Source organism: Callospermophilus lateralis, unplaced genomic scaffold (assembly GCF_048772815.1).
Source record: "Callospermophilus lateralis isolate mCalLat2 unplaced genomic scaffold, mCalLat2.hap1 Scaffold_123, whole genome shotgun sequence".
Taxonomy (NCBI): Eukaryota; Metazoa; Chordata; class Mammalia; order Rodentia; family Sciuridae; genus Callospermophilus; species Callospermophilus lateralis.
The window spans coordinates 2,060,311-2,075,318 of NW_027512416.1; the positions used below are offsets into that span (position 1 = coordinate 2,060,311).

The window sequence follows — 15,008 nt, forward strand, 5'->3', positions numbered from 1 at the left end:
TTAGAAAAATCAAAACAACCTAAATGTTCAAAATAAATGAATAATTGAATAGTACAGTATGTCTATATGGAGGAATATTATACTGCCACAAAGAGGTTTCAGAAGAATAGCAACATGGTCATATGGTAATATTAAGATAAAAAAAAAAGGACAAAAAACTAAACCATCATGAAAACATTTTTAAAAGCCCATCTTACTGAGAAAATAGACTTTTTTTGGCAGCAAAATTTGATCTGAATGGACATGAAGCTGTCAGCATCCTTTTACTTTTATAATCAGAAAAGCAGTACTGAGACCCTGATTTGTTAAAGGCCTTCAGAATCAAGCAAGTTTTATTAGAATTTAATGTTATAGTAAGATCCTGAAGCAGGAATTATCCTTAGTGCAATGCATATTGGCTATTAATTCTTTATCTATTAGTATAGTAAAATTAGTAGGCCTTATTTTAATAAGTAAATGACAGCTTTTGAAGACAGAACACTCCCCCCACCTCTCTTCAGTTTTGGAGATTGAACCCAGGGCCTAACATATTCTAGGCAAGCACTGTACCACTGAGCTACATCCCCAGCCTAAAAATACAACTTTTTTTTTAAAAAAGTACAGTAATGTGCTGTATAGAATATTGCTATATGCTTACTCTAATGCTGCATATTAGAAGTACCAGGCTTTGGATTCAAATACAAATGCTGTGTATGTTTTTCTACTGGTTTGACAAGTAATATTTTATGGAAATTATTTTCCAGCTTAATGAACATTATTCTGAAGTAAATCTAAATCCTCCCTCATCACAACAAGGAATTGGTAAGTGATTTACTACTTATAAAAACATGCTAACTTTCCCCCTTGGTATTTTAGTTTGTTTCTAATAGATTTTTCTAGGCATTCAGTTAATTCTTTAAAAAATTACTCTTGACTTCTGTACTATTCACTGCTTTTATTTTTAGCAATTTAGCTTGATTTTTTTCACTGCATTGACAACACTTGCTTTCTCCAAGATTACTAATAACTTCTCAATTTTCAAACATTATGAATATTTGGCATTGTTTATCATATTCAGTCCCTTTGCAGCATGATATAGTTGACTGTTCACATCTTCTTTCTGGACTCTTTGGATTTCTTCCTATCTCTCTGTGCTTACTTTTTATTGCATTTTCTTTCTTTTATTCTTTTATCTGTTCAAAATATAAATAAGTGTGTGTATATATTATATTGTTTTATCAATTACTACTTTGGTTTTGATGATAGAACAGTGGACAAACATGCAAAATTCTCATAGGGTTTCTGTCCCACTAGAGTGGGAGAGACTGAAGATAAGACAAGTCAATATAGAATATATCAAGTGGTACATTAAACAACAATTTTTATGGGTTTGAATGGCAACTGATCATATGTTGTGATTTTTAATTCAGTATTTAATTTATTCTATAGCTAACAAGGATGATGCCAAGGTTTGACAATACTGTAAGAATTTATTGAAATGTGAATGGCTTAATAAGAGGAGGAATAAGAAATAACATAGGTACAATATCTTTTGTCTCATTGAGAGGCTCATCAGATACCCAAGTAATAATCTTACTTCTGCCACCTCATCCATGTGAAAGATTTCAGGCAGCTATGGATAAGTTATATTGCATGTAGGTTGCCTTGACACACAAAAGCTGCAGCCTCAGTTTTCAGCAGGCTCTTAAAGAAATCTAGTCATGAGGCCCAAGACCTATACAACTCTTATAATTCAGGTGTAGTTTCACACAGAACTGTAGACAAGTAATGCTGTAGACTCAGCATTCCGTATCTACCTTAATTCTGTATTTTCTAAGGAGACAGTGCTGTGAGAAATCAGACTCCAAGATCATTCTTCCAAGTGGGTCTGAATCAGTCTAGGCTTGAGGTTAACTCTGTACTTACTGGTTGTAATTAATAATATAAATAAAGGTAAAGCAGAATAAGGGGAATAAGAAGAACTTGGATTGAGAAGGCAGTTGCTGTGTTACGAGAGAGTCAGAGAAGGCAATCATTAAGAGGTGACATTTGAGGAAAGACATGAAGGAGGTGCAGTACAAGCTACTGGGAAAAGCTTTCAAAGTGAAGGATGAAAAGTTGAGATAGGCACATACTCAGTATGTTCAATGAACAGCAGGTAAATTGGTATAACTGGAATGGAATAAGGAAGGAGCAATTATGTAGGAAGATTAAATCAGAGAGGTTGGAGAGGAAGCAAATCATGGGACCTATAGACTGTTCAGATCTTTGGAAAGTAAGATGGGAAACCATTGGAGGGTTTTGAGCAAAGGACTGAAATTATCTAACCGGCTTTTAAAAGATTACTGTCTGCTATATGGGGAACAAATAATGGAAATGAGTGAAAACAGATTAGGAAGCTATTAAAATAATACAAGTAAGAATTGGTGATGGCTAAGATAATGACAGTAGAATTGGTAAGAAGGAATGGCATTTTGGTTGTCAATTTTTCTGAAGATAGATCTGGAAGAATTTGTCTATCACCTTTAAGGATGAGAAGGAAACAAGGATGATGCCAAGATCTTGACAACAATAACTGTAAGAATGAAGTTGTAATGAAAATCTTTTTATATCGAAGATATCTTTTAACATTAAAAACTCACCATATCTGAAATCAAATTTGTTCTTTTAATGTCCCTAATGTTATCTCCATTATTGTGGTGGCCAAAATTCAGTAATAATTTTAACTTCTCCTTGTGACTGTGACTAAATTCAGCTAATCAAGTTTTATCAGTTCTTCCTCTGAAGTACTTATTTCCTTTTTCTATATTAATCAAAACTGTTATATTTCAAACTCTAATAACTATTCACAGTGCTACTGCAGTCATATCTTAATTGGTCTTTTCATCGTCTTAGCTTACCCATAAATCACAGTTTAAATGATCTTCCTCATGCCTAATGTTGATTTTGTAATTGCACTAATCAGATGCCTTTGGTGGCTCTCCATCAACTCAAATTATTTTCCTACTTTTCTAACCTAGCTCCAACATACCTTTCAAGCCCTTTCCCTTGTAAGAATTACTCATGCTTTGGCTAGACTGAAGAACATAGTGTCAGATAAGCTATATTTTCTTATCTGCTTTTTTTCTTCTTGTAATCTCCAACTTCCATCCCTAACCATCTTTCAAGTTCTCTTCCAAAAAAACTTTATTCTCCCCTCAACCTTGAATTCCAGAAAGTCTTCTTCTTTCTTCTTCTTTCTTCTTTCTTCTTCTTCTTCTTCTTCTTCTTCTTCTTCTTCTTCTTCTTCTTCTTCTTCTTCTTCTTCTTCTTCTTCTTCTCCTCCTCCTCCTCCTCCTCCTCCTCCTCCTCCTCCTTCTCCTTCTCCTTCTTTCTCCTTCTCCTTCTCCTCCTCCTCCTCCTCCTCCTCCTCCTCCTCCTCCTCCTCCTTCTCCTCCTCCTCCTTCTCCCCCTCCTTCTCCCCCTCCTTCTCCCCCTCCTTCTCCCCCTCCTTCTCCCCCTCCTCCTCCCCCTCCTCCTCCTCCTCCCCCTCCTCCTCCCCCTCCTCCTCCCCCTCCTCCTCCCCCTCCTCCTCCCCCTCCTCCTCCCCCTCCTCCTCCTCCTTCTCCTTCTCCTTCTTCTTCTTCTTCTTCTTTTGTAGTGCTGGGGATTGAATCCAAGGCCTGTGCATGTGAGGCAAGCACTCTACCAACTTAGCTATATCCCCAACCCCTTTTTTATACTTTTAAATATTCAACCTCCTATCATTTATTATTTGTATGTATGTATATATATATATATATATATACATATATATGTACATATATATATATATATATGTATATATATATATATAATGAGATACTCTCTGGATTTTTGTTTCTTTAAGGGCAAAGACCTGTTATATTCACTTCTGAATTCCTCACAGCACCTAGAATCCTGCCTTGCAAAGCAATCTATATTTATTTACAGTGAACATAGTTTTATGAAGCCCACATATAATCTTCTGAAATTAAAAAACAAAATCAAATTTATTTATGCAAAAAGTGATTCAAGATTTTAGTTTTTTCTGGATCTATGTCTAAATTTTCTTTTTAAGATTTATGGGTATGTGCTGAAGACAGTAGAATGAGAAAGGGAGAGAAACAAAACACAACTGTCTGGTAATCAGTCCATCCAGTCAGTCAGCCATTTTAATTGCTAGTTGGCTTATTTAGAGTAAAATAACTGAGATATTAAAAAATATAAGAAAACTTCAAAGTGTTACAAAGTAATTTCTTTTGCTTAATGTACTAGTTGATCAGTTCTCTATGGAAAAAAATATTAGGTGCCTTAGAAGACTTGTTTTAGGTAAATCTTTCATTTATTGTAGAGTTAATAATAATTGATTTTAAATTTAAGATGTTGACAAATTTAATATTTATAGTTTTAAATAATATAATGATGAAAACAGTATTTTTCTTTAGTGGAAATTCACAGAGTCAAACACCAAATAATTCTATACATAAAGTTGATTTTTGAACAATGCTATGAGTGTATATTGTAGTCGGTCAATAAATAATGGTTGGATAAGTTTGACTTATGCAATGTCTCTCAGATCTAACATTTTTTCTCTCCATTTCCATTGTTATGATGGTATAGGTAATTTTCACCATCTCTTTGCTGGACAATAGTTTTTTCCTTTTGGTTTTCTCCACTTCTAGACACTTCTGTTCCAGCCTTTCTACACATCTCTCCTGAAGAATCCTTATAAAACAATTTATTTAATATCATATTATATTTGATAATGCTTAATGTTTTCCTGTTGTCTACTAAATAAAGTCCTGATTCTCTAGTGAGACATTCAACTGTCTTTCCAAGCTCATCTTCATTAATTCCTGCTTAATATATCATTATTATTTCTCAATATCTTGCCAAGTTGAGCTGATTTCTGTTACTCTAATAATTCCGATGCCTATTTCTGGGCCTCTGTGCTAGTCTCTTCATTTGAAGTGTTTTACTACACCTTCTACCACATATAGTAGTTCTTTATTTACTTGAGTTCATATTACTTACAAGTTGGGTTTATGTTTGAGTCTGTTTATCCTTCCATAGTGTCAAGAATAATGCCTCCCATGTGAGAAGAATACATTTAAATATCTGTTAAACAGGTAAATAGTTCAGTGGTACTGTATTTTTTGAATACATTGTATTGTAATCCTCTAGGTTATATGCATTCTATATAACATGGATAGCATGATTTTGTAATATTTGTCTTCCTCAGGAAATTTATTTGGGAAACCAGAAGGAGAAGACACCTTTACATTTTCTTTTTCATAAGACACTTCAGCTCATACATTTGGTACTGGAAAAGATGATTTTAGTTTTCCCTTTTCTTTTGAACAGGATCAAACAATACCTTCTTCTTCATTAAAAGGTTTTTCATCTTCCTCACAAAATACGGCACAATTTACTTTTTTTTGAACTAGTTATTAATTTTTGAATGATTTTAATATTTTATAATCATCTAGGGCATAAATTTACATTACTACTAAAAACTGAAGATACTCCTTTTTTGGTGATGAGATGAAATAGTTTACCATAGTGAAATTATTTGATTATATTAATTTAAATATTTAATATTTTTTATTTATAACATTAGCTAGTCATTTATTTTGGTTTTGATTTTGCAAGGCATACCCAGGCAGAACTTTTGTTAATCTGTAAAATTTGATACTTCTTCCATTACTTTTTATTATAAATATAAATCTGTTTATTCCTGGAGTCCAAATTTCATTCTTAATGGTATTTTAGTTGTTTTCATAAGAAGAAGAATTCCTGAGGTCATCAGAAGACTTTTTAGTGGCAACTGTTTAAAATTAGTGCTCGGGTATACTATAGCAACTAAACATTTTTTTTTTTTTTACGATTACTGGGTTTCACTTATGCATCAGTGTTCCAGAATTTGAATAATATTCTAATAATCATTTCAGAGGATTTATTATTGATAGTGAATTAAATCTCTGTTGTTTTCTCTTAAATACAACAAATAGTAAATTTCTAATTTTATCAGTTATGTTTTCTATCTTTAATGGAAGAAAATTATATGAGAAAGACTATTTTCTGAAAATTGAGTTGTTGTTATCAATGGTGTTCCTGCTTTTTGTTTAAACCTTTTTTGAAGAACATATAAAACTTTATTCCCTGTCTTCAACAGAAAACAATTTCATACTTATATTTTGTATTTTCAATTAATTATATATAACTTAAATCAAGATGTTTAAAATTTTCTGAAATTATGTAAGTATTGTACAGTATCTTGTATTTTGTGCTTTTTAAATTGGTTGTAATGTCAAGTAATAAAGAGTATAAAACCATATTTGATGTGTAACTGCTGTCACATTTTTAAACCTTACTTCTTCTGATTCCCCTTCTTTCCCACATCTGGTCAAACTGATAAGAAAATCTAGGGGCTCTCTCCTTTGGTGTCAGTAACAAGTGTACAAGAACTCTCACCCCACCTTCACTCCTAACCACCTTAAAAACCCATGAGCAGTCTCTTTTCTTAGGCAATTTTCAGATCAATATGGAGGCCTGCCCTCCCCTCCCCATAAAATCTTGTTATGTGAGTAGAAAATCTTTTCATATCCTATTTGAATGGGGATGTGTGGCATCATCAGTCTCAATATGCAAACCACATTTTGGGTGAGAGTCTATACTGTTTCATCAGATATCCAAAACATCACAATTGTGTTAAATTAAACCTTCCCAAAGACTTGTAAAAAAGGCTAATCTAACTAATGATAATATTTTTAAAACTTTAGACTTTGTTAAGGAAAAAAAAACCCACAAATCTTCAACTGATTGGAATATTAAAATTCGAGTTAAAAAGCTGAAATTTGGGGCTGGGGCTATAGCTCAGTGGCAGAGTAGTTATCTAACCTGAAAGGCACTCAGTTTGATCCTTAGCAACACATAAAAATAAGCAAACAAAGGCGTTCTGTCCATATACAATTATAATTTTTTTTTAAGCTGAAGTTTTTCTTTTCATATTAGGTATTTGTTTTATAACCCCATGATTTAATTAATTGGTGGTTTTGATATAATAAAGAAATTGACAATATATGAGAAAGGAGAAAAAAAGTTGAAATTGGTTTATTTGTTGTTTATTAAGAAATTCAAAACTGGTTTTAGCCTTGAGTGACTCAGTGAGTCTATGGTTTATTTTTACTTCAGAGTAATATCTAGCACAGTAGTGTAGTTAAATAATGCATCAATAATTGGCAGAAAATAAATATTTTTGGTTTTTGTTCTGCAGTACTAGGCCCTGCACATGCTAGGCAAGTTTTCTACCTCTGAGCTACAAACCAGCCTCTAAAATCAGTACTTTAAAATATCTATAGTGCATATGGCAACTTGGGAGAATATAAAATGTCTGGAAAACATAGTCCTACATTCAGGTAACAACTAGTTGAAATTGTTGTTTTTTAATACTTTTTAGATATAAGTGGACACAATATTTTTATTTCATTTTTTATGTTGTGCTGAGGATCAAACCCAGTTCCTCACACATGCTAGGTGAGTGTTCTGAGCCACAACCCAAGCACTAGGTGGCAGTGTTATGGAATTTTTATCCTCCAGTTTGTGTTTAATATGAAAGAAAAAAAAAGTGTCACTGACACTTTGTAATGAAATGCTTATTCTTTTCCTCTCTTTGTCTTTTATAGAAACAGATACTTACTTGATTGTCTTTGAGTCGGGATTCCCTCTTGTGGACTTTACAAGATGATATGTCCTCTTGTCACTCATGTAACTCTCATACTTTCTCCTTGGTCAGGGGTTTCTGATGTATCCATAGCTATCATGTCCACATAATTTTGGAGTGTATAGCCCATTTGTGTCTCTGTGTCCTCTTCTGACAAAAGCGAGCAGTGTGAAATATGGTGTGAAGATTATCTGGTGAGTAATTGGATGCCCTGGAGCTGAAAGAAATCTCTTGGAACACCCTTCACTTAAGTCTATCATTTTTTTTCTTTGACTATTGAAAATACTGCTATGTGATAATGGACATGCAGTCATTTATTTGACTTCCTCATTCTAACTTCTTGAAATTCTACCCAGAATTAATGTAATCATGTTATGTGTTAGCTCTGTTTTAAATAGTTCAAGGAGTCTACATGATTTTCCCAAATGAGTTTTCTAAATTTACATTTTTACCAACAGTGTACAAGGATTTCTTTTTTTCTATATCCATAATTTCTTGACTCATTTTTATTATTAAATTATTGACAAAACTGTTCTCCTTTTTAGTGTAGGCACTGGGGATTGAACTCAGATGCACTAAACCACTGAGCCACATTCCCAGCCCTAATTTGTATTTTATTTAGAGACAGGGTCTCACTGAGTTGCTTAGTGCCTCACTTTTCTTGCGGCTGGCTTTGAATTGCGGGTCCTCCTGCCTCAACTTCCCAAACTGTTTGGATTACAGGCATGTGCAACCATGCCTGGTGGCAAAAGCTACTCTAATAGTGGTGTTCAGTATACAAGTGTCCACTGTTTGGCTAGTGCATAAAATTCATGTTAGAAGATTGTAGAGTCCAATCTGTCAAGTGGCCACAGAGAGAGTGTGTAGAAAATCTTTTCTGGGAATTAACAGATATCTGTGCTTTCTAACCTCTTCTCTGAACTACTGGTTGGGATTTTAGCAGCCCATAGACATGCTTACAAACCAATAGAAGACCTCGGGTTTTAATCTGGTAGATATTTGCATATGATCAGTAAGCTTTACTCCCAGAACTTTGAGGGCTTGAAATGTCTTTCTATTTGTGGTCCCCCTGCCTAAGCCTTATACTTTTTTTTTCAGAGTGTTTGGTTATATATGAGGAAAATAGTTTTTTGTCCATTGAGTGGAACATGTTAAAAGATTAGATGGTCAGTGAAGAAAACGTTTTTCTCCTGGGAAAAATTGGCAGTCATGGAATTTTTAGAAAGGCAAGCTGGAGATTGGAGTTCTTTGTGTGTTGAACACACACAAATGCATAAACCAAATCTTTTGTGATTAACTTCTCTCTCCTGATCTCAGGGTTTAAGCACATGGATGCCCTTGCATGGACATAGATAACTATCACTTTTTCTGGGTTCTTAGCACTTATTAATGTCAAGATCCTTCTTCAGCACAAGCAAAATTAAGCTGTAAGCACAAAAACTATTTAGAGGTATTGTGTTATATATATGGTCCCAATCTTTCTCTTTTCAGGGTGATACTGGCTGTTGGTAATTCTGTTCCAATTACATAGTACAATGCCTAAGGCTGAACTGAGGCCCAAGTTTACCCTAGCTTTTTAAAATCATCAAGTGGCAGGTATTTTCCCAGCTATTCAATTTATATAAATCTTTCAACTCATTTTTTTAATTTGCCTAAGAGGAACTTGAAACAATATTTGCATTCAATGTATCCATGGATGGCGAGAGAGTCAGTAGCTCCTATTCTTTTATATTCCCAAGATTGCCCTCACTTAAAAATATGCCTTTTATTATTGGGCTGCAATTTGAACCCAGTGCCTTGCATATTGTATACAAAAACTATACCAGTAAATTCTGCCCTGTAGTTGATTTTCCTTTAGGTTTGGCCATGTCATCCTTTCACATGTGGTGAGTTTCTTAAGGTGTTTAGATTTATGTTGGCCTTTCAATTTTTATTAAATAAACATTGAGTTTTACAGACATATACATTCATTTATGGATATTGTTTTGTATTATGATTCTTTGGTTTTTATTATTGAAAAATAAGTTCTTTTAATTCAGAATTTGAGTGCTAATTTTATGTATAACATATAACATTCCAGATAAATTTTAGAATTTTGCTCTGGTCACTTCTTCCATAAAAGTAAAATATGTTAACATTTTAATGAGGTGATGTTTGAGATTTAGGGGGAATTTTACATCTTGGTAATGATGAGTTTTATCATGTACACAATAGTGAGTATAATCAAGTCTTTTATATGTATATATTTATTTTCTCAAACTCTACATATTTTTAAATATGTATGCAAGCAAAATATTACATATATGTTACATCTACATAAAACTATTTGATGATTTACATATTTGTCAAACTGGATATATTATGATAAAATGGGTTCTGGAAATCATTTTCCTCACTTTATTCTTATATCTTTCTCAATGTACATTGCCTTTTCTTCATGTTTTGGGTTTTATCTGTTTGGACCAATACTGTCATATCTTTATATGTTATCATGGTTCAGATGTGCAGTAATTTTTATAAGCATATGCTTCTGTTGGGGAATAAACATGTATTTTCAATAGCCAGGTTCTTTGAAGAAATAACAATTTTTACTTCCTCTTTAGTTAATGAAAATTTGTTTCATGTGTTTACTGATACTATTTAATTTTGTCTCACAGTTGTTATTTTATTTGTTATTTCCTAATTTCTAATGCTATTGAGATATCTTATGATTATTTAACACTTATGTTTCCTTTTGAAAGATGTATATTGAAATATGTTTCTTTTCTTTTTTGGTTCTGGGAATTGAATCCTGAGGCACTTAACCACTGAAAAATATCCTAGATCTCTTTAAATATTTTCATTTTACTCATAATCTCACTTAATTGCTTAGGTCCTCACTAAATTTCTGAGACTGTATTTGAACTCACAATTCTTCTTCCTGAGTATCCCAAGCTGCTAATATTATAGGAATATTCTACTATGTATATATAGCTTTTATGTTCTCTTCCTTGGGGTCTCAGTTTTTGACATTATTTAAATTATTATTTACTTTTTTGTTACCCAGTTTTAAAATCAGGAATGCGTAACTACTGTGTAACATTCCCTCCTCTTTTTATTTTATTTATTTTTAAATTTTAAGGCAATGTCTCTAATTTGCTTATGGCCTGAATGAATTGCTAAGGCTACCTTTAAACTTGGGATTCTCTTGCCCTAGCTTCCTTTTCTATTTTTCACATGTGAGGCATACATTTTGTCATATGTGAGGCAATTAGTTTTTCCAAATTTGTTACTTCAGTTGGTACCGTTTAATGGTATCATAACTATAAATTACATTTTAATATTAATATTTCCCTGTTTTGTTATGGAAACATTATATAACTTGAAAACAAACAACCATATTCATGTATTTATTATTGTTATTATTATGATTATTATTATTTTATTTTGGATGATTAAAGAAAGGTTTGCCATACTACTCAGGTACAATTGCGTCCTTTCTAAAGTTTATTTTAAGTATCTCACTATAATGCTTAAGCATTTAAAAAATATTTTTAGTTGTAGAAAGACACAATAACTTTATTTTATTTATTTATTTTTATGTGGTGCTGAGGATCAAACCCAGTGCCTTACACATGCTAGACAAGTGCTCTACCAACTGAGTTACAGCCCCAGCCCTGAAGATGAACTTTATCTTGCAATTCTTCTTACTTTTCTTACCAAGTAGCTGGTATTACAGTCACCCACCACTATATAAATTGTATAAATCCCTTTCTTGTAAAAGTTTTTGCATATCTTATATTTTTCTTTTTTATTTAAAGTATTTTTTTTACCAATGAATGATTTATTATGTCTTACCAGGAAATAATACAATGACTTTTTTGTTATGCAGATATTCCATTGTTTTAGCAGCTTTCTTTGAAAAGGATATCATTTCTTCTCCTTTATGGCAGTAAAGTATCTGTCTTTCATCATTGTATAAGTGGTGAGAGCCTTTTTAAGTTTTCTGTCTTTAATTCCACAGGGCTAATTATTTGTCTCATTATAAGGTCTACAGTGATTGTTATAATGTTAAATCCTAGAGTCATATGTGGCTCTATGGATTTAACATTATAAATCATATTGTTTTCATTAATGATGGACTTCATGTACAGTATAATGGCTAAATTATAATGTAGGTATGTAATGCTCTATACCATCTAGGACTGTGTTAGTACCCATCATATTACCAAAATAACAGAATCATCTTATGGTGCATTTTCCAGAATGTATCCACATCATTAAATGAAGCATCATTATACATACCATACATGTTAAATTATATAATATATAAATAATATAAAATTTTTACATGTAAAATTTACCATAGCCCTTTTAATTTTGTGTTCTCATTGCAACATTTGGTATTATTGATACTTTCTCTGCTATGTTCACTGTTAATATGTTTAAGTATTACTCCTTTGTCAGTATTTTTCTTGAGCCTCTTCCTATAAAAATTACCTTTCCCAAAATACTGATACTGATAAGTAGCTAACAAATTATTAGTTTTATTTTGAATTTAACTCTTAATAGTGTGAATTCTTTTTTTACCTCAACTTAAACAAATTTTTCAGGTTTATTGATATAGTTACTATCTATCTATCTATATCTATATCTATATCTATATCTATATCTATATCTATAAATATTTTATGGTGCTGGTGATTGAACCCAGGGACTTGCTTGTGAGGAAAGTACTCTACCAACTGAGCTATATCCTTTGCTCTAATTACAATAAATATTTAAGGTGTATACTTTTATATATAAACTCTCTCTCTCTCTCTCTCTCTCTCTCTCTCTCTCTCTCTATATATATATATATATATATATATATATATATATAGACACACACACATATCCATAAGAACAGCTCAATAATCAATTAATTCATCCATTACCCCAAAGTATTTTCTAGTACCATTGTAGTCTCTCCCTTAAGTTCTTCCCCACCACCTTTCATGAAATTAAGTTGATATTATGTAACAATGCAAATAATTGAACAGCATCAAAACTATACAGATCAGTGAATTATTACAAAGAGAATAAACTATGTAACTACTATTTATATTCAGAAATAGAATATTAATGATGGTACATAGAACAGGTTCATGTCTTTTTGCTTTCACTATACCCTCCAGTCACCCTAGTGGTATCTTCCACTTTTTCTTCTAACTAATTGCTTAAAATTATTATTAGTTTTTAAAAGAAAACAAAACACAGAATTGGGAACATCTACTCATTTAATTATTTTAAAAGTGTAGATTATGTAGCTAATTGTGTAGGAAACCAAACCTTATGCCAATCATGCTTGATTCTTTGTTGGTGGAGCAAATTGGAGAGTTATCAAGGAGTCAGAATATAGAGGGGTTGGGACATTAAGAATTCAATTATAAAAATTTATTAGAGTATAAGTATTGGTTGGATTGGTTGAAGAAAAAAAAGAGATTGGGTATGAGTTACCAGAGACAATCTGAGGAATCTCAAATGGCACAGATACAGAAGTGGAGCAAAAGCAGATTGAAGTTGGATGAGCAGTGCCTGAAGAAGAAGAAATTACAAGTCTTGAGAGAAAAAAGTGTCACATCTCCAGTAGAACTCTAAGATCAAGAAGCCAGGTGTGTGGCATACTTGTTTGATTTCACTATTATACCATTAAGTTTTGGCTTTTAGGAATTTCCATATATGAGGCCACTGGCATACATATTATACTGCCACAATAGATTCTCTCTTCTCCCACTTGTGATCAGCCTTTTTCTTATCTAATACACCCTTAGCCATTTTTTTCTTTCTCCTGAGATCCATTCTCTTGTTCCTTCACCAATTTTTCTTCTTCTTTGTCAAGTTTACCTTTACTTCCATTGTCTTCTCTTTTAGATACTTGATTCTCACCTATGCCACATTCCACATTCCCTATGCTTTTCTCTGACATTTTTGTGGTACTGGGCATAGTTTCATGGGAAACTTGGTTACCAGGGCCCTAACTTAGAGGGACTATACAGTGGAAGGTAATAGCAGTTTCAGTCTCTTTTGGTGGTGAAAGCAGAAGTGGCAGCCACCTGTTGGAACATTAAGAATATTTTGGTGTCAAAGAGTAGAACTGATGACAAATTAAGGTATGCCTATGTAGATAGTACCAAAGCAATTTTCCACAAGTCTCTAAAAGTTTACATGGCAAAAAATAAAAGGATTTGACAATTACAAACAATTAACATGTTTGTAATTTTATTCTTCCTAAAAAGAGGGGAGGGGAGGGGGGATAGTAGGGGATAGTAATGGTAGCAGAATACAACAGTCATTAACATGCCATTATGTAAAAATGTGAGTGTGTAACCGATGTGATTCTGCAATTTGTATTTGGGGTATAAATGGGAGTTCATAACCCAATTGAGTCAAATGTATGAAAGATGATATATCATGAGCTCTGTAATGTTTTGAACAATCAATAAAAAAAATAGAGATAATTCTGCCAAATTTCCTCATCAAATGTGTTTTTATTTTCAAAGATTGGAGGATTTCTTTATTGTTTCTGTCTTCTACTTAATTGAGAACAGGGAATTTGCTCATTCCTGTTTCATTTACTTCTTGTGCTGATGTATGTATTTGTGTCTGTTTTGTAGTCTTTTTTGTTGTTGCTGTTTCTGAGTTGTATGTTTGTGAGATTCCCAATAATGTTTTTAATATGGTGAAAGTAAGGTACATGCAGTTTCTTCCTTGTGTCTCTTGCTTTCTTAATATTTTTCTTTTCCCAAATGAGAAACAACAGAGCTTAAAAAGTATATATTTTCAAGGTCACAAAAAAGAAGTGTGTAAATATAGGAAAAATTTTATGAAATGGAAAGGCCAACAAAGCATTTGCAATTGGCCTTCTGATTAATGTATATAATGTGGTGAATTTCTGACTGTTATCTGAAGTGAGTTCTCATTGTGTAGATAAAAATTTGAGAGTCAAGACTTATGTTTAGTATGTCCACATAAAACTGTTTTTCATATTTAATGTGTCTTAGAGTTGTGACCAGGGGTATTAAATTATCTCTGTGGTCCTTATTGTGTAGTGTTTAGTGACTTTGAAACCATTCTTGAATTTACTTTTGTGACTTAAAAAAAACGGAGAGCAAAATAACCTGTAAAACATAAAACAATCAGTATAAAGTATAATATATCCTGTTGTTTAAATGGTATTTCAGGCTATAAATAATGACATTGAAAATTTATACTTAGGACTATGTGGTACATAGGAAAGAAAATTTAACAAAAATCTTCATATCTACTAATATTGTAGCAAATATGT

General features: G+C 32.4%; 1 pseudogene; it reads left to right on the forward strand.

Annotated features, from left to right (window-relative positions):
• LOC143637772 (protein SIX6OS1-like) overlaps positions 1-5,421 on the forward strand; it is a 59,879-nt pseudogene extending 54,458 nt beyond the window's left edge.
• The last annotated feature ends 9,587 nt before the right edge of the window (positions 5,422-15,008 follow it).